Raw genomic sequence first — 23,530 nt, 5'->3', positions numbered from 1 at the left:
GACACGATCCGTCAGACTAAATCTGACGGACAAAATCAGACGGATTTCGTTGGCAGAATCTCAGACCGTGTGTACAGGGGCTTAGCATGGTCTGATATGCTACAATCAGCCCCAGCCAACCCACAACTAACCACTTCTGCCATCAGACACCTGCCAGCCCAAATCTCTTTTTCCCCTTCACCCATGACAACTTCAGTCGCAGCTCAGTACACCCTGCTTCACACCAAATATCAATACCCAGTTTCTACTCCCTGCACCTACCCTGCCTTTAACGCACCTGCCTCTTCTCGGCTGTCTGCAATCCCTCAAGAACTTCCCCTAGCTACTGTTACCTCTTCCCTGCCTTATTCCAACCCTCCTCTCCAGGCTGCTTCATTCCCTACCTACAGTCCTGCAGTTACCTCTAGGACTCCAGTAGGACTCCAGTAGCTAAACCTAAAAAGAGCCGGAAGCTCTTTCCTATACATTTGATCCTGCCAGTAACCCAACCTGCCTCCGCACCAGCTAATCCACTACAGCCTGATGTCCCAGCACCTGCTACCCAGCCTGATGTCCCATGCCTACTACCCAGCCTGATGTCCCGGTGCCTGCTACCCAGCCTGATGTCCCGGTGCCTACTACCCAGTCTGACGCCCCAGTGCCTACTACCCAGTCCGATGTTTCAGTACCTACTGACCGGTCTGATGACTTTGTGTCCATGTTCCAGCCTGAAGTTGTTCCAGTCTGATGTGCCTGCTTTCCAGTTTGATGTCCTGGTACCTGCCTTCCAGTCTGATGTGTTCCTGTCTGCTGCCCAGCCTGACGAGCCTCTGTCTGCTGTCCAGCCTGATTTGTTCCTGTCTGCTGCCCAGCCTGACAAGCATCTGTCTGTTGCCCAGCCTGATGTGTTCCTGTCTGCTGCCCAGCCTGATGTGTTCCTGTCTGCTGCCCAGCCTGATGTGTTGCTGTCTGCTGCCCAGCCTGATGTGTTCCTATCTGCTGCCCAGCATGATGAGCCTGTCTGATGCCCAGCCTGATGTGTCCCTATCTGCTGCCGAGCCTGATGAGCCTCTGCCTGTTGCCCAGCCTGATGAGCTCCTATCTGCTGCCCAGCCTGATGAGCTCCTGTCTGCTACCCAGCCTGATGTGTTTGTGTCTGCTGCCCAGCATGATGTGTACCCGTCTGCTGCCCAGCCTGATGAGCTCCTGTCTACTACCCAGCCTGATGTGTTTGTGTCTGCTGCCCAGCATGATGTGTACCCGTCTGCTGACCAGCCTGATGAGCTCCTGTCTGCTGCCCAGCCTGATGTGTTCCTGTCTGCTGCCCAGCCTGATGTGTTCCTGTCTGCTGCCCAGCCTGATGAGCCTGTCTGATGCCCAGCCTGATGTGTCCCTATCTGCTGCCGAGCCTGATGAGCCTCTGCCTGTTGCCCAGCCTGATGAGCTCCTATCTGCTGCCCAGCCTGATGAGCTCCTGTCTGCTACCCAGCCTGATGTGTTTGTGTCTGCTGCCCAGCATGATGTGTACCCGTCTGCTGCCCAGCCTGATGAGCTCCTGTCTACTACTCAGCCTGATGTGTTTGTGTCTGCTGCCCAGCATGATGTGTACCCGTCTGCTGACCAGCCTGATGAGCTCCTGTCTGCTGCCCAGCCTGATGTGTTCCTGTCTGCTGCCCAGCCTGATGTGTTCCTGTCTGCTGCCCAGCCTGATGTGTTCCTGTCTGCTACCCAGCCTGATGTGTTCCTGTCTGTTGCCCAGCCTGGTATGTTCCTATCTGCTGCCCAGCCTGATGAGCCTTTGTCTGCTGCCCAGCCTGATGTGTCCCTATCTGCTGCCCAGCCTGATGAGCCTCTGTCTGCTGCCCAGCTTGATGTGCTCCTGTCTGCTGCACAGCCTGATGAGCTCTTGTCTGCTGCCCAGCCTGATGTGTTCCTGTCTGCTGCCCAGCCTGATGTGTTCCTGTCTGCTGCCCAGCCTGATGTGTTCCTGTCTGCTGTCCAGCCTATAATTCAATATTATTGAATGATCTTTCTTTTTCAATCTGCAGTGCTATAATTTTCAGTAAACTGCAATGTAATATGGCAATCTGAATGCATTTTGCACACGGATGGTGTAGGGAATGCCCCCCCCTAAAATGTAAATTCCTGCTTGTGTGATTGGCTTACTGATTTTCCCAGGAGTTTACCCAAAGATACAAGTCAGCTTTTGTGCATCCCCTGCAACAAAAGTGTAATTGTCCAAAGGGAAACTACGTCTAAAGGGATGCAACCATGGCACCCTCCTCATTAGAACCCTGCACATTCACTTTGTATATGGACAAACATCTATTTATTCAGAGTAACAAAAGGTTGGGATCTGTAGCAAAGTTTATTAAAATCTTTGCAATGTACATTGATCACAGAAAGGGGGAATTTTTTTTTTCCTTAACAAAAGTTACTCTTTAACGAGGACATTGACTGGCGCCACACTTGCACTGCAAAATATAAGCGTTTGACACTTACTCCCTCTACAATTTACTCCAGTAGTCAGTATTGTAATAACAATTGGCATAGCAACCATGAGGCATGGATAAAGCCAGTCCTCACTCTTCGCTTAAGCTGGCCATACAGGGACCAACCAAATTTTAATCTTGTATGGGCACCCTGTTTGTACGCAAGTCAATTTATTAATACTTGTGTATTCTCCCAAATGACTACAGGAGGCATTAAGCAATTTTCTTCCCTTCCATCTGTGGAGATAACATCCCAACTTGGCAGTGGACAAAATTAACAAGTGCTGCCTAAACTTTTAAATGACAATATAATTTACTAAATTCCCTTTTTTCTCTCAGAAGAATATGGCATAACAATGATCAAGTCAAAACATTAACATAAATTTATCTTTTGTTTTTTGCAGTTCTTTTGCGGGTATATTATTGTAAACCAGTGACCTGTGAACCAGTGAGGCTTACTTCGGAACTGCTTAGATCACTCTCTAGAAAAAGCTACGAATATTGAGTTTGCATATTTGGCTTTAAATTTCTTATATATGTATGTATATATATATATATATATATATATATACATATACACAGTATACTGTATACAGTATCTCACAAAAGTGACAACACTGAAGAAATTACACTTTGCTACAATGTAGAGTAGTGAGTGTACAGCCTGTACAACAGTGTACATTTGCTGTCCCCTCAAAACAACTCAACTAACAGCCATTAATGTCTAAACCGCTGGCAACAAAAGTGAGTACACCCCTAAATGAAAATGTCCAAATTGGGCCCAATTGGCCATTTTTCCTCCCCGGTGTCATGTGACTCATTACTGTTTCTGGACTCCTGACAGACCCTTGCATGTTTCATCCAGTGCTGTACTGACGTTTCTAGATTCGAAGTCATGGGAAAGCAAAAGAATTGTCAAAGGATCTGCGGGAAAAGGTAGTTGAACTGTATAAATCAGTAAAGGGATGTAAAAAGATATCCAAGCAATTGAGAATGCCAATCAACAGTGTTCAAACGCTAATCAAAAAGTGTGAAATGAGGGATTCTGTTGAAACCAAACCATGGTCAGGTAGACCAACTAAATTTCAGCCACAACTGCCAGGAAAATTGTTTGGGATGCATAGAAAAACCCACAAATAACTTCAAATGAAGTACAGGACTCTCTGAAAACATGTTGTGTGGCTGTTTCAAGATGTACAATAAGGAGGCACTTGAGGAAAGATGGGCTGCATGGTTGAGTTGCCAGAAGAAATCCATTACTATGCAAATGCCACAAAGTATCCTGCTTACAATACGCCAGATTGCACAGAGACAAACCTTCTGGCACAAACTCATTTGGAGTGATGAGACCAACATTTTTAGCCACAACCATAAATGCTACATTTGTAGAGGACTCAACAAGACCTATGATGAAAGGTACACCATCCCTACTGCGAAACACAGAGGTGGATCGCTGATGTTTTGGGGATATGTGAGCTACAAAGGCAAAGGAAATCGGTCAAAATTGATAGTGTCAAGGACCAGTGCGACCAGAAATGTGTGGACTGCGATAGAGTAAACCAAACGCATGTAAAGTATAAATAATTTATTAAAAGGAAAAGTGATATACAAACGTAAACGCACCTTTAATTTGGCAAACAATAAAATAAACCAGCAACCAACCACAGTGATACGAAACAAATAACTATCCAAACGTATATACAGGTGTAAGATACGTAAGAACCTTTTCTACAATGTGCATCATTGTTATGTATTGTCAGACTCAATATGCCAATTATATATATTTTCTAACTATCCCACCCCCACAAATCAATAGCCTCATTTAAAGTGCCACCTTCCTTTTTCTTATACCTGAACCAGGGATGGAGGCACACACCATATACTTCATTTAAAGTCCCAAACTCCCCCTTATTATTCAGTCCTGAGGAGGTTCACTAAGTTGATTTTTAAATCTTTAATGATAGGAGGGATAGAGGAAGTCCACTTTTTGAGGATTGCCCTCCTGGCTGCCATGTAGCAAGTAGCCACCCAGGCCTTATTGTATTGTGTGCAGGATTCTGGATTGAGACTTAAGCCGCGTACACACGGGCGGACTGTCTGGCCAACTAAGTCCGTCAGACAATCCGACAGACAGTCTGTCCTACTTTTGAATGAACGGACTTGACCACACACGATGAACAGACAGTCCGCTGAAAGCTTGCGCAATGACGTGTACAGCACGTACGACGGGACTAGAAATACGACGTCCAATACACTGCAATGCAACCTTCGGCCGTCTAAATCCTTTCTGAGCATGCGCCATACTTAGTCCGTCCAACTTGCCTACTCACGAGCGGACTGTCCGCTGAAACCAAAGTTGGACGGACTGTATTACGGAAATTCCGAAAGACTTAGTCCGCCAGACTGTCCGCTGAAAAAGTCCGCTGAAGCCCACACACGAGCGGACTGTCCGCTGAAATGTGTTTCAGCGGACTAAGTTGGAGGGACAGTCCTCTCGTGTGTACGCGGCCTTTGTCATATCCTGTTTGGAGGTATCCAATGAACCGAACAGTAGAAGGAAAATGTTGTTATGGGGGCTAAGTCCAGTAATTGTAGCTGCAAATAGTTCCACACACTTCCAGTAGCATAGAATATGAGGGCAGGACCAGAGTCTGTGCAAGAGTGAAGGCTTGGATATACTACATAACGGGCATCTGGAGTGGTCTGGAAGACCTTTTGACTTTAGGTGAGGAATATAAGCCTGATGGAGAATTTTGTATTGTTGAGCACAGCAAAATTCATTAGTTATAAAAGCAAACATAGTTTTATAGACTGATAGGATGTTGCTGAGAGCCTCCAGGGATTGTAAATCTTTGTTCCAAGCGGAGGAGGTGGAGGAGTGGATAGATGTCATAAAGAAAGTGGTCAAAGGCTTAGAAAGATCATAAATTTTGTGAAATGTGTCCAGTAACTATGTTTTGAAGTGTAGATTCCTCTTGGGACACATGCTGGCCACAAAGCTAGTTGCCTAAAGGATGTATAGTGAGTGGTGGGTCAGTAGTTTGAACTTGTGCAAGATCTGGATAAAGGGGAGAGGATTTCCTGAAGAAATATATAGTTGCGCAAATCTGTATAAACCATTGGAAGCCCATGTGGCAACGTGGGATAATGCAGTGACTGTGGGAACAGAGGTTGACAACAAATAAGAGATAGTTAGATATATGAGGGGAAATACCCATTTTCTCCCTGTCTCTCTCCAGGCCACCACAGTGTCCTGGATGAGGAGGTTATATTTCTAGTCATCTGCGATTCTAAATCGTGATTTGAGTACCTGGAGGCTTGCGTTGTCCAATTTAACCCCCCTCTCAGAAGACGAGAGGTTATATAATCTTATGCTGGGTAGGTTTGTACCCTCTTCATGTTTGGGTAGGAATAATTTCTGAAAACTATGTGGGGCTTACGGCCTTTCCACAGGAAGATCGATCGATGATGTAGGACAAGGGAGGGGGGCATGAGCAGAAGATGGGTTCGGATTTCCCTTTTGGAAAAATGTATTCTTAATCCTGAGCATATTCTAAACATATTAGAGATCTCTTAGATATATGTCATATCCTCAGAGGGGTTAGAAATGAATATGAGAATATCGTCAGTGAAAAGGGCTGTGTGCAGCTCCTGGAAGCCCATTTTAATACCATGGAGATTGGGGTGAGAGAGTAAAAATCTAGAGAGGGGTTCTATTGCCAAGTTAAACAGAAGAGGCGTAAGGGGGCAGCCTGATCTGGTGCCTTTGTGAAAACAAATTTTATTAGAGATATATCCTGCGGCAATCGCATTAGCCGATGGGGCTGGGTACATTGCATTGATGAGGTGGCTAAAGGGATATGAGAAGCCATACTTCAACAATACCAGGCTGAACCAGTGGAAGCTGACATTAGCAAAAGCTTTTTCTGCGTCGAGTGCTACTACGGCCGATTCCTCTCATGATCTGGTTCTAGCCATTTCCAGAACCGTTAGAACTTTCCTAATATTTGATGTGGCGGATCTTCCTTGAGGGAAACCAGCTTGAGAGGAATGAATGAGAGAAGGCATAATGGGAGCAAGTCTGTTTGCTATCATTTTGGGAAGAAGTTAGAGGAAGAATCTAAATTTAGCAGAGAGATTGGATGGTAGGAGCCTGAATCAGTTGGGTCTTTGCCCTTCTTAGGTATAAGCTTGATGTGGGCTGGGAGGCCTGTAGGTAGGTACTAGTTTCCATCCAATATCTTTTGGTATACTGATTGAAGAGTGGGAGCTATGATATCTAGAGATAGTTTGTAGAAGTCTGAGATGTACCAGTCGGGACCAGATGCCTTGCCCGCATATAGTGATTTGATTGTGCGTGTTATTTTGTGGAGAGATATTGGCGCATTTAACAGTGCCAGGAGAGAGTCATCAATGGTAGGGAGTAGGATATTTTCAAAAAAGGATGTGGCTTTAGGTTCACACATTGGGTCCTGACCATATAGCGACCATATAGCGAGGCATAATATTCCTCTAGAATGAGGTTAATCTGTTTTGGGGAGGTGGTAAGTTTACCAGATTTGTCTTTTAGAGCTGCTATATGTGTAAGAGTGGGGGGCCTTTACAGATAGGGGTAAGGAGTTTGCCTGGTTTATTGCCGTATTTGTGAAAGCTAAGATCTAGTAATGATTTGTGAGTTTTTTACTGTGCCTCTGCCAACAGATCAAAGCAGTCCTTGGCTTCAAACTAAGATTCCCTGTAAATTTGTGAGTTATTTCGAGCTAGGTTGGCTTGAGCCACACTTAAAGCTTTGCTCGCTTCATAGTATTCTTTGTGTATTCTTTTTTTATAGCCAAAGGCATAGGAAATAATCCTTCCCCGTAAAACCGGTTTCCCGAAAAAGGTTGGGATTGTCAATATGCTCCAACTTGGTGGATGTAAATGTTGTCCAAGTGTCACTTATGACCCGTTTAAGTGTTTCGTCATGGGCTAGGTAGGCAGGGAATCGTCATATTCTTAAGGGGTTCTGGATTACTAGTCCCCTTATTGGACAGAAATTGCTGTATGGTCAAAAATGTTGTGGATGCAAGGTTCTGATGTGTGTTCAAGAAGAAGGGGGTTGAGAAAGGTGTAGTCAATTCTTGAGAGTGATTTGTGAGGGGGTGAGAAAAAAGGTGTATTCTCTTCCCTTGGAATGATGATTATGTTCGTCCAAATACTGCTGCAGGTGAGAGGGGGTGTAGGAGGGATTTGTGGTATCACGACATGTGTCAGCTAGTTTGTCTTCCCGTGTGTCTACAACTGTGTTGAAGTCACCCGCTATCAAAAGGGGCAGGTGGATATGTGGTGCTATACGGAAGGTTAGGCTTTGAAAGAATTGTTTTGAAAGGGAATTTGGGGCATAGACATTGGTTAACACCCACTCATGATTATATGTTTTGAGTGTCGCTGTGAGAAGTCGTCCTTCGCTATTAGAACGAGTCAAGATTATTTTGTTTTTATGTATTAGGAGGAGGACTCCTGCTTGACCTCTTACTGCAGGGGATCCGACTACCTGGCCCACTCATAGTTTGCGCATGCGTGTAATGGATGGTAGTGAGATGTGTTTTCTGGAGTACAGCTATATCTGCCTTTAGTTCTTAATTGTTCCATGAGACTACTTTCATAAAATTTCAGTAGTGTGAGGGTTCTTAATGGCATGGTGGGGAGAAAAGTAATGAATGTTATGAACAGATTTTTGTTGGCCATCATGTGGAACCAGGGAGGGGGTAGAACAAAATAGAGTTTTAGAGAGCCGGGTTGAGAATGGAGAACAAGAGCACAGCATGCTAGGTAAACAGTACAACAAAAACATTCCCAGTGGAGCCTGTACTTCTCTTTATTCCACATATGAACCTATGTCATCGAACAGCGTTACTGGGGGAGGCTGTGATTCTCATCCGTGGAATGTGAAGCATGTCTTCGTTCTTGAAAGGCGATGGAGTAGATAAAGAGTAATAGGCACCCAGGTTTAGGTAGAAGTGTTCTCAATTTGTGTAGGATGGACCGTCCTAATGCATGCCTGGAATAAAACAAAAGAACAAAATTACAATGAACAGTAGAGAGGTAAATTTTGCTGGAACTAGGAGCATGCCTATTAGACAAAGGACTAGTTTTAAACGCTAATGCATTTAAGAGCGTTGGTGCTTTAAGAAGGAAAAATTTGTAATGCAAAGTGGAGGATCCAGGATGGGGATCAGCGGATTCTGTTACCGCCAGATGAATTAGGTGTAGATTCTTAGACGGTCTTTCCTTGGGCTGCATTGTTCTCTTGGATCGGTTTGTGCAAGAGGGGGTGGGAGGTGCAGAGGTATCCATTGGAATATGGAGATATGCTTGAAGGTATTGCATGGCTTCTTCTGGATGGGAAAAGGTTTTGGGGTCGCCTGCAGGATCTGAAAAGCAGAGTATTGCCGGGTAGAGTGAACTTAACTTCCTCTTGGAAGAAATAGGTTGAAATGCCTTGCATCTCCTGGAAACTTCTTGGGAGTAGTCTGCAAATGAAAGTAGTTTGCAGTTGTCCAACTATAGGGATTTGGAATTTCTGAATGATTTCAGGATATTGACCCTGTCAGCATAATTCAGAAAGTGGACGATGACAGGTCTCGGTGTACGTCTGTCATTGGAAGGAGCCCCTAGCTGGTGGGCCCTCTCGACTGTGCAGGGGGAATGAAATTCCCAGGGCATGTGGGATGCATGTGGCACATATGTCCGATGGTAAATCAGCATTCTATGCTTCTGGTAGGCCAGTAACCCGCAGGTTATTGTGTCTGTAGCGGTTCTTCAGGTCATCCAGCTTGTCAAATCTAAATTGCTGGACCTGTTTGGACTGCTGTTCTGTGGTGAAGGAGTTTTGCACCTCATCTTCCAACTCAGATACACGGTACTCTATTTCAGAGAGCCTAGTAGCATGGTCTCCTAATTCCTTCCTCGGCTGTGTGATCCCTGCAGCTATGGCCCTGTCAACCGCTGTAGTTATAGTGGGAGACAACAGAGCTGCCACTGCCTGGGCTAAACCTGCATATTGCTCCTCGGGTGGAGGGGGTGCTGACAGCATACAATTAGTCTGCAGGGGTTGTGGAGATGCATGAGGCATCCACTCCATCTGCTATGTTGGCTGTGTGGAGGGAGAGTTCTGAGCCTGCGGCTGCAGCGGCACCGGAGGGGCCATGGATAGGAATTTGTCCATCCACCTGAGCCTCTGTGCAGGTGAGAGGTGGACTGGGAATCACTCGCCGCCCAGGGGCGAGAAAGGCTCGTTTTATAAGCTGTGTAATCCGGAGCTGCCGTTCCTTCACATGCGGTGCCGGAAACCAGAAGCCAACAGTTCTATCTTAAACATACCAATAGGTTGTTTTGGGTTATGTCATGTGGTTTCTAATGTGAGTGTAAGGTACCTGTTGGAAGGTTTAGTCCAGAGAGGAGCTTTGGCTGGGGGTAGAGGCGTAGTCAGGCAGGCTGGGTCAGCAACCAGTCTTGACAGAAGGCACAATGGGGGTTATTTACTAAGGGCAAATCCACTTCCCTTGCATATGCTCCTCAGATCTACAGCGACTGCACTTCCAAGTACATTGTCAAGTGCACTTGCAATGCACTTGTAGTGCAAAGTGGATTTGCCTTTAGTAAATCAACTTCAATGTCAGGATCCAGAAGTGTGGTTGGTGACAGGCAGGGTCATACACATGCGTCAGAGTAGTATAGACTCTTCAAGCAAATAGAGTAATCCAGGGAACAGACAGAGGTCAAAGTCCAGAAGTTCAGGAAATCAGCAGTATGTTACACATCCAGGGAAACAGATCCAACAAAGGGGCATAATTCATAGAAAATACTGCAATAAGCTGATCTAATTGTGGATTAATTGCAGCTGGAAAGCAGGTGGGCTAGCGAGTACTGGAAGCAGAGGTACTATGGAAGGTGTATAATACACAACTCCCAAGGACAGAAGAACCCAGGTCCCAGGCACACAACAGAATAATAAGTAAAATGATAACAATAATACATACAATCAATAATTATTGATAACAACAACTAAAATAATAGCAATAATATATACAATCAATAATCATAATATTAATACCTAAAATAAAAAAGGGCCATCTCTCTTGCATGCATAATACATACCATATTGCTACTCCACACTTTTGTTAAACAGGTCCTGCTATCTCTCACTCGTAAGGGCTATGGAGATTTGAGAAGCATGCTTCACTAGGGTAGGTGATGCCATTCTGCTGGGACTACTTGCAGCTCCTGGCTGGTTGCTCTGCTGGTGGCATGATGGTGTCAGGCAAATATGACCATGCTTCAAACACAGTAAATTTTGTGCAGGTGGAGAATGGGTTGGGTTGGCCACACCCAAGGAAAAGCACACTTTGGGAGAACAGGTCCTGTTGTCTGTCCTCCATAAAAGGGTACACTTTCTCCCCATTTTACAGTCGAGCGTGCACACACAGATGGGACAGCAGCAAAGAGCTCTGTAGTATTTTGAGGGGAGTTTACTAAAAATGGAGAAAACAACCATTGCAACCAGTCAGCTTCTAGTTTTCACATTTAACTAAAGTTAGCAGCTAATTTCTTACAATGCACGACTACTACGGGTTCTGCCATTTACAGTGGTGCCAAAGGCAAAATTTGTTTATTTCATTTTGGATATAGCAAGGGAAGATTATAACCCTTGTCAGGTATTTTTGCCATCTGTGTCCCATTAGGGAGATAACACCTATGCTAACTAACTTTTGTAAGAAACATACAGTAGCTATACTAATCATTTTTCAGTCCAGTCACTTTACTAGCTGTTATCAAAGCCCTTTGTCATTACCCTTTCAGCTGCTGCTGGTTGACACTGGAATAATCACGGGAATGGACCGCCGCAGGTTAAAAATAAATGAGTATATACTGTATATCTTTTGTATATAATTGTTAGAAGAGGGAGAAGGCTAGATAGGTGTAAGCTTAAATGCTACTTTATGTAAATTCTCTCCAAAGTAGCCCATAGGAGGGCAGACTACAAGCTCTCTTTAGCCCATTGCACAGTATTTTTCTGACCAACAACCACAGCAAACAAAGGGGAAAAACCCTGCACCTGCCAATATAATAGTTGAATTTTGTCTGAAACTTTTTGTTTTAAGAATGTTTGTTCAATATTATAATTGTTAGTGAGGTCAAATCACCATTTGTTTGAGAATGCAGAGAGGAGAAAATTTGAGGGAACACAGTTAAAAAAAATTCTTCAATGCATACAGTGTACTAACAGTGTACTGTATGTGGTTTTCGGTCAGGAAATTCAATTCAATACAATATTGAATGTTAAAAATAATTTGAAGCTCTTTCAAAGAACATTCATCAAGTGATTGAATGTACTGAGAATTTTCATACGAATGTTAGTATGAATAATTGTACGAATGTTCGTTTCAACTTCTACTAGTGTTTCTAAAGATAAACTTTTTTTTCCTTAATGCATTTGCAGTATTATAGTAAAAAAACATTTTGCCACTTGCTGTGCCCTCCCCCAACTCTCAAAAGCTTGGCTGAGAGCATTGGGAGCAGGGCCGGGACAAGGGGTGGGCAGGAGGGACGGCTGCCCCTGGCACAATGGTCTATTGCAGGGGTGGGGGTAACCTTACCCTAACCCTAAGGGAAAGGGGGGCGCAGTTTGGCATCTTTGCCATGGGCCCTAGATGACCTTGTCCCGGCACTGATTGGGAGCTATTGGCTTCTGGTGCTATCAGTCAAATCCTGTGATCAAATGGGGGCGGGACTGAGCTGTGCTATGTGTGTGTATATGGACACACACAGCTCAGCTCGGGGGCAAGCCTGCCCGAGTGCCCCCAAAGCAAGTTAGGTGTATCTGTGTAACTAGATATACCGTACATTTACTAGAAGATAAATGGTTGCTGTGGGTGACTCTTCCTGACTCCGTCTCCTCCAGCTCTCTGATCTGTGTCCTCTTCTCAGCTTTCCACAGAGCCCACTGTCAGCTGTCCTGTGTGCACTGCTTTTTTACAAGGCTGGTGTAAAACCCCGTACACACGGGCCGAATGTCTGGAGACATCGGGCGGTTAAAAAAAACATCTATCATTCGGCATGTGTGCATGCCAGCAGCCAACCGAACCCATCCTCTCGATCAGCGCTCTCAGCCAATGATCAAATGATCAGAGGGTTCTGGTGGGGGAGGGGGCAGAACACAATAGCTCAGTAGGGGAGATTGCTGTACTAACTTCGCAAAGTTTTTTTTTTTTTCGTTCAACCTAAAACTCATAGTGTGTACCAGGCTTAACGGTCAAAGCACTTGCCACAGCTGATGTTACATCAGGGACCTGGCTCGGCTACACTCTGCCTTTCCTCCTCTGTTGGCGTGGTTCTCCCCCACGCAGCTTGTGGCTGTGTCTTTTCCCCCAAAACTCCTGTAAGAGCGGGTTCATAGGATGTGTTGACTTCCTGCTGGTTCTGTCCGCCTCCTCATCACCATGACAAGAGCCGGGGACATGCTGTTCTTTCAGGGAACCCCTAAATAAGGGCAGGATTCATATTTTAAGGGGGGGGGGGGGTTCCATGCCTTTTTCAACATAAAAAACAAACTGACAATGAAATGGACATTTTTGTCTTTTCTAAATCTCCCTTTTACAGTAATACATCTGACCGCAAGAATGACAAAATTCCTTGCCATGTAAGTAAATGTTCAAGAAAGGAAGGTTGGCCCCTGGAAGTCGCACATCTATGGTGTGATGCTGCAATGAGCGGAATGGCAATCTCAGCCTGGACTCCGACAAAGCCACGCTCCCAATGCATTTCACTCCACCCCCTGGAGCTTAAATCTCACTTTTACAGTAATACATCTGACAGCAAGAATGACAAAATTCCCTGCCATATAAGTAAATGTTCAAGAAAGGAAGGTTGGCCGCTGGAAGTCGCACATTTATGGTGTGATGCTGCAATGAATGGAGTGGCAACCTCAGCCTGAACTCCGACAAGGCCACACCCTCAATGCATTTCTCTCCACCCCCCTGGAGCTTAGTCGTGGGGAGACATGTAAGTAAATGTGCCAGGGGATGGCAGTGGTTGCTAAGGACAAGACAGGTGCAGGTACTTGTTGTTTCCTTAGAAACCATTGACAGCAGGAAGCTGTCATGTCCATCCTGAGCATGTTCATCAATGTATCCTTAGCAACCACTGCTGTCTCCCTCATTCACTTACATGGACAGAGATTCCCAGTCATGTGAATAGGCCAGCTGATGTCTGTGGATGCTATAGAAATGATGGGTGCTGGCACCCGCTGCTTCTTTAGCAGCTATTGCCTGCAGGAAGCTGTCATGTTTGTCCACTCAAAAATCCCCAGACATTTGACATTTGGGTGACTGTCTGAACAGTAAATGTTTAGACCAAAAATTCAGCTTATCCTTACACAATATTATTTAGTGGCCACTCTCTGCACTGTTTCTAATTTTATATACATTGTAAAGCTCTGCGTAAACTGTTGGCGCTATATAAATCGTGTATAATAATAATAATTTCACAACATCCTTAATTTGTTACTTCTTTTAATACTAAAAATCAGTGGCAGCTTGTCCATTAGGGGTGCCCAGGTGCCACCCTCCTCTCTCCTTTCCTCTCCACCCCCTATTTGCAGTGGATAGATTCATGCATAGTGGGTGGAGTGAGGTTGGGGTGGCAGTGGGAGTCCATGCCGCTGGCCACGTGCGTGGGGGGAGTGTCACTGGATGAGTCCGCTGGCGGGGGGGTTGATTGATTGCGACCCCCCCTAAAAAGAAATATGTGCCGCCACTTCTAAAAAGTATCTTGTTTTCTTTAGAAGCTTGAAATTGCTGCCATTAAGTATATAATTCCACAATACAACCAGATCTTTTTCCATTATTGACTTACTCAGATGTAATCTCCCTGCATTGCGTGCTGTGTGCGTGTTTTTACCTCTCCATGTACATATCCTTAAAATGTATTTATCAACCTTAAACTTCATTTCTTATGTAGTTGCCCAATCAAATAGTGCACCCAAGTGAGAGGACGTGAGAGGGTGGGTCTAAGTCATGCTATGTGTGTCTCTGGACAGTCATAGACTGGATTGACCCCGCACGTGTACCCCCATAGCAGGTGGCTTGCTCTGATAGTGCATGCAAGAGAGGAGGAGCCTAGAGCACCAGCGGGAACCCCAGAAGAGGAGGGGCAACTCTGTGCAATACTGTTGCATATAGCAGGTAGGTATGCATGTTTGTTATTTTAAATATATATATTTTAGCCTTTACTGCTGCTTTAATATATGAATCAAAAAGTAGCAGTGCCCCAGCACCAAACCTTGGGATATAAAACGAATAACCTTAGACAATTTAAACTATAAATCATAAATAAATGTATCCAGTGATCAAACGGCAATTAAAATTAAAAAAAAAATGCAGTTAAAAAAATGCATCAATTAAACTTACAACATCAAATAAAGTGTATCAAACAAACGTGACATGTGCAATTTGACTAAATTACACATACAATTATTGTCCATTAAAAAACAAACAGTGTATATGTGCAAAAAATTACATGTAGTTTATATGTGCAAAATCATTAAAATTTAATGTGTCAGAAAATTTTCAATATGGTTGTGCAAATAGAAGATTCCCACGTTCCAACTCATGACCACCACCACCAGGTGAACACCCAGACTGAATAGCTGGTGTCTCTAAAAACCAAGAAACACACATAATATAAGCAGAAATAGCCTTCTATAGATTTTCATATAGTTGTCACGGTGCTGCATGGCCAAAATTACTCCTCTCACATAGAATCAGCACAGTTTATAAATATTGTATGGGGAGAAAGAGTGTAAAACTGTATTCCGTTTCCTCCCTCCTCCTTGGCAGCCAATTGGGATCATCTCTTTTCGGAAAGTAGGTCTCACGCCGGCTTCTGATTGGCCGGATTGAGGATTAGCGTTTCAACAGCGAATGTTCATTCACTGTTGTAACACACCTGAGTGGACTCCAGGACGCATGCTCTGCAACCCGAGCCCACCCTATTTTGAAGCCTATTAGAGCCTCTGGCTCTAATCAGGTGCTTCAAAAGAAATCCCCTGCTGCTGTAATTCATGCACCCCGGAATAAGGGGTGGTCGCAACGGCAATGGATAAATTCATGCTATGCACATGGGCATCCGCAGAACTTTTTTTTCGGGGAGGCATGCATCATTTTAAGGTCACCCCTGTCTTCTGCCCCTTTTCGACTGTCAATATCACGGTCAGAGACTGCAGACATAATACAGATACACCCAGATACATTACACCCCCCATACATACAGATTACACACAGATACAATACACCCCCATACACAAATACAATACACTCCCATACACCCAGATACATTACACCCCGATAATCACATGCCAACCAGCTCAGATGAGACTGGGGCCCCATGCGGAGGGTGTTCTTGGGGCCTCTATCTAGAAGGAACACTGGGCCCTTCACACATGTCCAGGCAGAGCACACACAGTCCAAGTTAAGGAGTAGGAGAGGAGGGGAGATAAATCATCAGTGATCTGGTTGGGCTGAGCATTAGCAGACACTGTCCAGGCAGCAGGTAACAGGCAAGCTGCGGGAGAGCTTTGTATTCCTGCCTCTGGCCGCACTGCCTCCCCTCAGCTCAGGAGCTGCAAACACCATCACTCCCTGACACTCCATGTTGTGTATGTGACTCCTGGCTCTGGGACATGCAGCGCGGCACCCCTGACTGATTGTGTGCACTTGCCTATAGGTAGCACCAGCCCTTCCGGGGGGGGCACTTGACCCCCCTTGCCCCTACCTGCAGGCTCCCATGGCTTTGCATGAATATTCTTAAGTGTTTCCACTCCAATGTTTTTTCAATGGATTGTACTTTATTACAACATGAGAGTGATTTGTAAAAAAACACCAATCCTTTACATGACATGCTTGAGAGATGTCTTTAAGCTGTATGCGATGTTACATAACAGTTACATTTTCATGTACAGCATCAGTGACACAATTTTCTGGAATATTTTGGATGTATAATTGATTTTTAATAACAATTTAAGAACAAATTTAAAAATGCTAAATTCATTTGGATAACATGCCTGGGGGATGCCTATAACCTGTCCATGCAGTGGCCCATCTGTACGATGTATACAATGTAGTACAGTAAAATATACATTTACAAATGAAAAATGCTTTTGCCAGCAATGTCAGCTTTGGCTGCTTCACTTCTGTTTGTAAAATGGCCCAGGGATTCCTTTTTTCTATGACAAACGCTTATCCTAGATGAGGGTCTGGTATAGATGTTAATGAGAGACATCCACACAAAAAAGGCATGGAGTTCCCCCCCATCTTTGATGAGGGTTTGGTATGGATGTCGATGTGAACCCCATACAAATTCCATACCAGACTTGGGACTCCCATACCAGGCAAGGTTGGTTTACTAAAACTGGTTAGTGCAACATTTGGTGCAGCTCTGCATGGAAACCAATCAGCTTCCAGTTTTTTGTTTTTTTTCATCAAGCTGAAGTTAGAAGCTGATTGGTTACCATGCACAACTGCACCAGATTTTGCACTCTTCAGTCTTAGTAAATGAACCCCTTTGGGCTGGGATGAATTTTGAGATTGAACCGTTGCACCACATCCCCTTGTTGATGAGAATAAGTGCCTCTTCCCCATAACCCTGCCCTGGTGGTTATGGAAGTCTGAAGATGGGAGGCTTTATCATAATCAGATACAATAAGTATACCCCACATACCACCCCCCCCCATGTGATTGAGCAGCCCCAACTAAGTGGTGCAGTTCCATTTCAGTCTTGATGAATGATGCTAATCCAAAGAAAAAAAATCCATCAGACCTACAGGAACTTCTGATCCAATTGCCGAATGACATCTCCCAGCCCTGCTGCTAAATATAAACAAAGGGGGCCATGGTCATATTTGGCCAATGTCATTGCTATGATGTGATTGTCATGCTAACCCTACCCCTTTGTTTACACAACTGGAAATTACCAGAAAGTAATTTAATGTGGCCATGTAATGTCACTGGTTCATAAGGACGTGGCAAGTGGCAGCATCCATTTCTTCTTTATCAGCCATTGCAGGTAAGAAAGTTGACATGTATAGCAGCAGTACTATATGTCTACATGATGTTCAGCTAAAAAAGTCTGGCATTCAATGCCCAAACAGCCAATGTTTGGTCCAAACCTGTGTTCAGATTGAGCTTTAAGGTCATTCCTAATCAGCAGCATTAAGATGTAACAAAGGACGAACAAAAGGTAAAACCCTTACCTCCCCTCACTTCCAAATTTTCTACGATACACAGCATTTTGCTACCTACATGGTCTTCTTTAATGGCTTACATCTACTTTAACAGATCTATTAGCGCCAATAAGCATTTCCCTAATAAAAAAATTGTCAGCAACACCATCTATATTTTCCCTATCACAGATAAAGAACATTGTCAATATGGTTGCTGTGACTTCATCCTTTTTTAATTAAGTGGATGGCTTAACCAAAGGCTCCCTTCTTGACCCTTCTAAGTCAGCTGGCATAAGTTCAAAGGCCAGGCAGTGCAATATGATTATAAAGAATTTGGTTCAGCGAATTCCTGCATTATTTTGCTGGGCTCGTGAACCTTTAACATGCAGGGTTTGCCTCAAATCCATTGTATTAGTGGACCTGAACCTCATCCCTAATTAGCATAGAGGGAACTGAACCAGAGGTTAACAGAGGGAGATATATGTTATTACCGGAAGCTGTATTTTTGTGGAAAAAAATTAAAGTAGCCCATAGATGAGCTTTTTTTTGTTCAACCAGTGGGATGAATGAAAAAAACGTCACCTACACATTCAATATGGTAGGGGGAATCCTTTATAGGAAAATCGTGTACATACCACGGAGCTATTGTATTCTTTTTTTTTTTTTTTTTCTAAATTCTTTATTTATAGGTAAAGCCTGTACATACCACGGCATACAGTGTATAACAGGTGAAAATAAACTGAGGAAAGTATATCCAACGTTATCAAAGGTATAAGCCAAAAAAAGGGGGAAAAAATCATTAGGTATTGTTCAAGCATATACAGTGAAAACTTTACGCACAGGTAGAAATCCTCATGTAGTAAGCCTCAGTGAAGGTATAATCACAAGGGCCTACAGAACCATTTACTTTTTTGTTTTTTAAAATGTGGACTTAAACTCAAAAAGTGTGATCAACAGCCAAACAAAAATTGTCCCGAGCTCGTCGCAGTGCTCTCAAAATACCTGTGAAGGAAGAGAGAGAAAATAAAAAAGAAAAGAAAATTAGGAGGTAAGGGAGGGGTAAGGGAAAAAGAAATGAAAAGAGGGACTGGAAGATGGCAGAGAAAACGAAGAGATAAGAACAAGGGTATTGTCTCTCCCCCTAGTGTCCTGCCTCCTCGTAGAGCTATTGTATTCTGACAACGGGGAAACTTCCCTGCCATCAGTTGCAGCCCTGATTGAGTGGAGAAAAGCTGGCAGAGTGGTTGTACAGAAGTCGATCAGTAGGTGAATCAAAATTTGTCTGGTTCAGCAGGCTCATATTAACGGGCATTTGACCTGCTTTGCCTGCAATCCAAACACACCTCAATAGGTGCTACATCCAAAGAAATGTATCACAATGCTAAGTAGGTCAACACAGTGTCAGAACTGCCGTGTGTACTACTCAATTAACCCTGTGGCACCTGAGCCTCTCACCCCTAAGGGGTTTCAGATGTCAGGAGGTGGGGTTTGTGATCATGTAACAGCCGTGATTGTCTGCCACAGCGGTCACATGATCAGAAGCTACTTTACGGTAGCTGCCGGTAACTGTGCCGGGAGTGGACAGGGTGCATGCTCCCGACACAGCTGTGTTTGCAATGTGTTACACAAATATGCAACCATATGCTCAGCACCAAGGCCCATCCGCTGACAAGCTCCATAGTTGCGTGTCATCGGCACCAAGAGGTTGAATTGAGTTCAATGGAATTTTGCTGACTTGCATTACAAATGTATATCAAACACAGGAAAACAATGCCTGTCAACATCAGCCCTAAAGGCTGGAACATGTGGTTCGAATATCAGCTGGTTCAACAGAAAACAGCTGACATTCGGCCCTTGTGTATAGCAGCCTGTCTGCAGGGGCCAGCCTAATGACTGTTTTTTTTATCAAACAGCATGCTGGAAAACCAGCAACCTGCAGCCAATAGCTCTGATGCTGATCAGTGTGTTCTAGCGGGCAAGCTAAACAAAAAAATAAAAATTCCCCTGTGTACCTAGCATAAGGTTTCCCATAGATTGGTCATTATTTTCAAACAGCTAGAGGGCTGGTAATAAAACAGAACAAAGCAAATGTATTCCCCTATACATATAATCAAGGTGGATGGAAGAATCCTCCCTGCTGTGGTGTTGTATATTGACAGAGGGGACTCCTCTGCTGTAAAAATACACCGGCCAGTGCTGCAGCTGATTGGCTGTAACTACTGACTGAATTAATATTTTCTAGCTTAGAATGAATTATATTAATTGGGAATGGCTATAGATGGATTGAAATTTGTCCAGTCTCTGCTGAAGCTTAAAGTCGTCGATAAGCCACTATATAATATATGTGCAACATATACCGTGCTGTCCCTTTAAATTACACGTAAGCAACCAGCACAGCAAAGGATCAATATTGCAAATAATGTTATGAAATAAAAAAGTGCAGCACTCAAATACAAATCACATATAAGTAAAAATAGTGCCAAATAAGAAGTGACAAAAATGATGAATAAAAACAGTGCTAAGAAATCATGCACCAGTGCTATATATATAAAAAAAAGTGACAGTATATTGCATATAAATCATTATAAATAAAGAAAAAAATTTGTCAAAAGGATCGTCCAAAAGCTCATTAATAAAGTCTGAATAAATCCAAAAGCAAAACCGTGATGGTGATTCAAACGGTGGAGCAAAATATGCAGTCTAACAAGTGATGTTCAATAGGTGAAGTGATAGATGATCCGCCACCATAGGTGTTAAGAGGCTTACCAGAACGATTAGACATAGATGGGTTGCACCCAATGGGTCAATCAGACTTGAATAGTAGTAATACTAATCCCACAGCCACAGACTCCAGGAAACCCTTAGATAACTCCCAATGATGTGTTATGGGTTATTATACCCAAAAGGATAATTACTGGTGGGATGTCTGTGTTCCAGATCTTCTGGGAGTGTCAGAGCTCAGCAGCCATGATATACTGTTGTTAGGGGAGGGCAGAATCTGGCAGGATCGATCAGTCAGGTTTTTTAGGTGATACAGGGGGCCAAATTTCACAGCACAAGCACTGTGCTGTATAACATGCTTTAACTCCTCCAGATCCGTGCTATAGCTGAATGACGGCTACAGCGAGGATCTGCTTTGCTGGGAGTACGTCAATAGATGCCCTCCCCTTTGCACACTCCCTGTACGCCCCCTGCAGGGCTCACATGGCATGGGCTGTGGTTACTAAGTCACTGAGACTCGGGTGATCACAGATCAGAGTTCAGGCCCCTTACCACGTGATCAGCTGTCAGCCAATGACAGCTGATCACGTCATGTAAACAGAAGATCAATAATCGTTTTTTTGCCGGCTTCAGTGCAAGGGACATCGGTCTCAAAGAGGAGAAGCCGCCACATCTGTGCCCACCAATACCGACTTCCTGTGCCACCTGCCAGTGCCCACACATTGCCATGAATCAGTGCCCACCAGTGCATAAGTGCCAGCAATCAGTGCCACCTATCAATGTCTGCCAGTGGTGCCAATCTGTGCCACCCAGCAGTGCTGTCTATCAGTGTCACCTACCAGTGTCGATCAGTGCCCATCACTGCCACCCATCAGTGCCAGCTATCAGTGCCACCTACCAATGCCCATCATTACCACCCATCAGTGCCACCTCTCAGTGCCCACCAATGCCACCTATCAATGCCCACCAATGCCACCTCATCAGTGCCGCCTATTAGGGCCCATCAGTGCAGCCTATCAGTGCCCATCAGTGCAGCCTCATCAGCGTACATCAATGAAGGAGAAAAATTACCTGCTTGCAAAATGTATTAACAAAATATAAACGGTTTTGTATTTTTTTTTTTTTTTAAATGACGGTCTTTTTAATTTTTTTTTAACAAAAATAGAAAAAACCCAGAGGTAATCAAATACCAACAAAAGAAAGCTCTATTTGTGGGAAAAAATGATGAAAATTTAATTTGCATACAGTGTTATATGACCGCGCCATTGTCGTTCAAAGCTAAAAGCTGAAAATTGGTTTGGACAGGAGGGGGGTTTAGGTGCCCAGTAAGCAAGTGGTTAACCATTTGACATCTGTGCTATGGCCGAATGATGGCCACAGCGTGGATGTGAGTTACCGGGAGGCCGTCATATGATGGCCTCCCCTTTGTACTCTCCCTGCGCATGCCCTGCAGGGAGCGCACGGAGCGGGCTGTGATCACGTGTCACTGAGACTCAGTTGATCACCGATCTGAGTAAGGGGCCGGTTCCAGCCCCTTACCATGTGATCAGCTGTCAGCCAATGACAGCTGATCACATGATCAAAACAAAAGCTTGTGATCGTTTTATTTTCTCCTCACGCTGTCAGCTTAAAGGGACAACGGTCCCGAAACGGAAGAGGCAATTATGCCTCATAAATTGAACCTGAAAGTGCCCACAAGTGCCACCTATCTATGCCCACAAGTGCCACCTATCAATGCCCACCAGTGGTGCCAATCAGTGCCACATAGAAGTGCTGCCGATTAGTGTAACTGATCAGTGCCCATCACTGCCACCCATCAGTGCCCACCACTGCCACCCATCAGTGCCCATCACTGACACCTATCAGTGCCCATCACTGCCGCCTCATCAGCGTACATCAATGACGGACAAAAATTACCATTTAAAAATTTTATAACAAAATTTAAAAAAAATAAAAATTTAACTTAGGTCTTTTTACATTTTTTTTAAACAAAAAATAAAAATCGCACAGGTGATCAAATACCACTAAAAGAAAGCTCTATTTGAGGGAAAAAATGATAAAAATGTATTTGGGTACAGTGTTGTATGACCGCTTAATTGTCATTCAAAGTGCAACAGCGCTGAAAGCTAAAAATTGGTCTGGATAGGAGGGGGGTTTAAGTGCCCAGTAAGCAAGTGGTTAAAGGAACAGGATATATATATTTTTTTTCTTAGGTTAACAAACACTGGACACCTACTACATGTTCCCCTGTGGAAATGTTTATTCAAAAGGTAAAACAGATGTGGATTTGATATTATCTGGGAAAATTATGTTTTAATATACCAAAAAGCTTTAACCTTGAAGAGAAAAGGAGTAACTTGCTAAATGGAGAGATGTCATGATTAAGCCCACTGAAAATGGGAATTTGATTGGAATAATTAACTCTATTCAGTAAGAGAAATTAGACAGATTGCTTATAGTTGTACTATATAACAAGATGTACTAAATTGCTTGTTGACCTGGCAAAAGAGAGTAATGTGTGTTGCCAAGTTGTTGTTACATGGACATGGAAGTTCTTCAATAAATCACTGTGGTGCCACAATACGCTTCTGAAATAGAAATAGTATACATATTACAATATTATTTTAGTATATACTGTATGATATTAGTTAAACGCACATTCAGGCTTATTTATTAAGCTGTTGTAGTCAAATGAGGAAAAATATTAAATCTGTTTATTATAGGTTACTGCCCTTTGCCCATAGGCATTGTGCATTGTACTGTTTGATAAAACACACATGTATTCATTCCAGAACAATTTAGAATTCTGTCTCTTTTATGTGGAAATAGGAAACGCAGATGAGCTTTGGAAATATGATTCTGTTAAAATGACGCTCGCAATATTCCACCCACCTATGTGCTGCTGTCGCTAAGCGTGGATATATTTGAGTAGGTGTCCCTTGATCTCAGCCACCTGAGGCTTGTATTTTGCTTGTTGTGTGGTTTTGTGTGCTCTGCTAAAGGCTTGTCAAAAAGATTAATGAGAACAAGTACAGCTGAGTTCAAAATTCATCTACTGTCGCAAAAAGTGCTCTCTGCA

The sequence above is a fragment of the Lithobates pipiens genome, unplaced genomic scaffold (genome assembly GCF_037356315.1).
Source record: "Lithobates pipiens isolate NorthernLeopardFrog02 unplaced genomic scaffold, aLitPip1_a1.2 Scaffold_3, whole genome shotgun sequence".
Classification (NCBI taxonomy): domain Eukaryota; kingdom Metazoa; phylum Chordata; class Amphibia; order Anura; family Ranidae; genus Lithobates; species Lithobates pipiens.
This window is presented reverse-complemented; position numbering follows the sequence as displayed.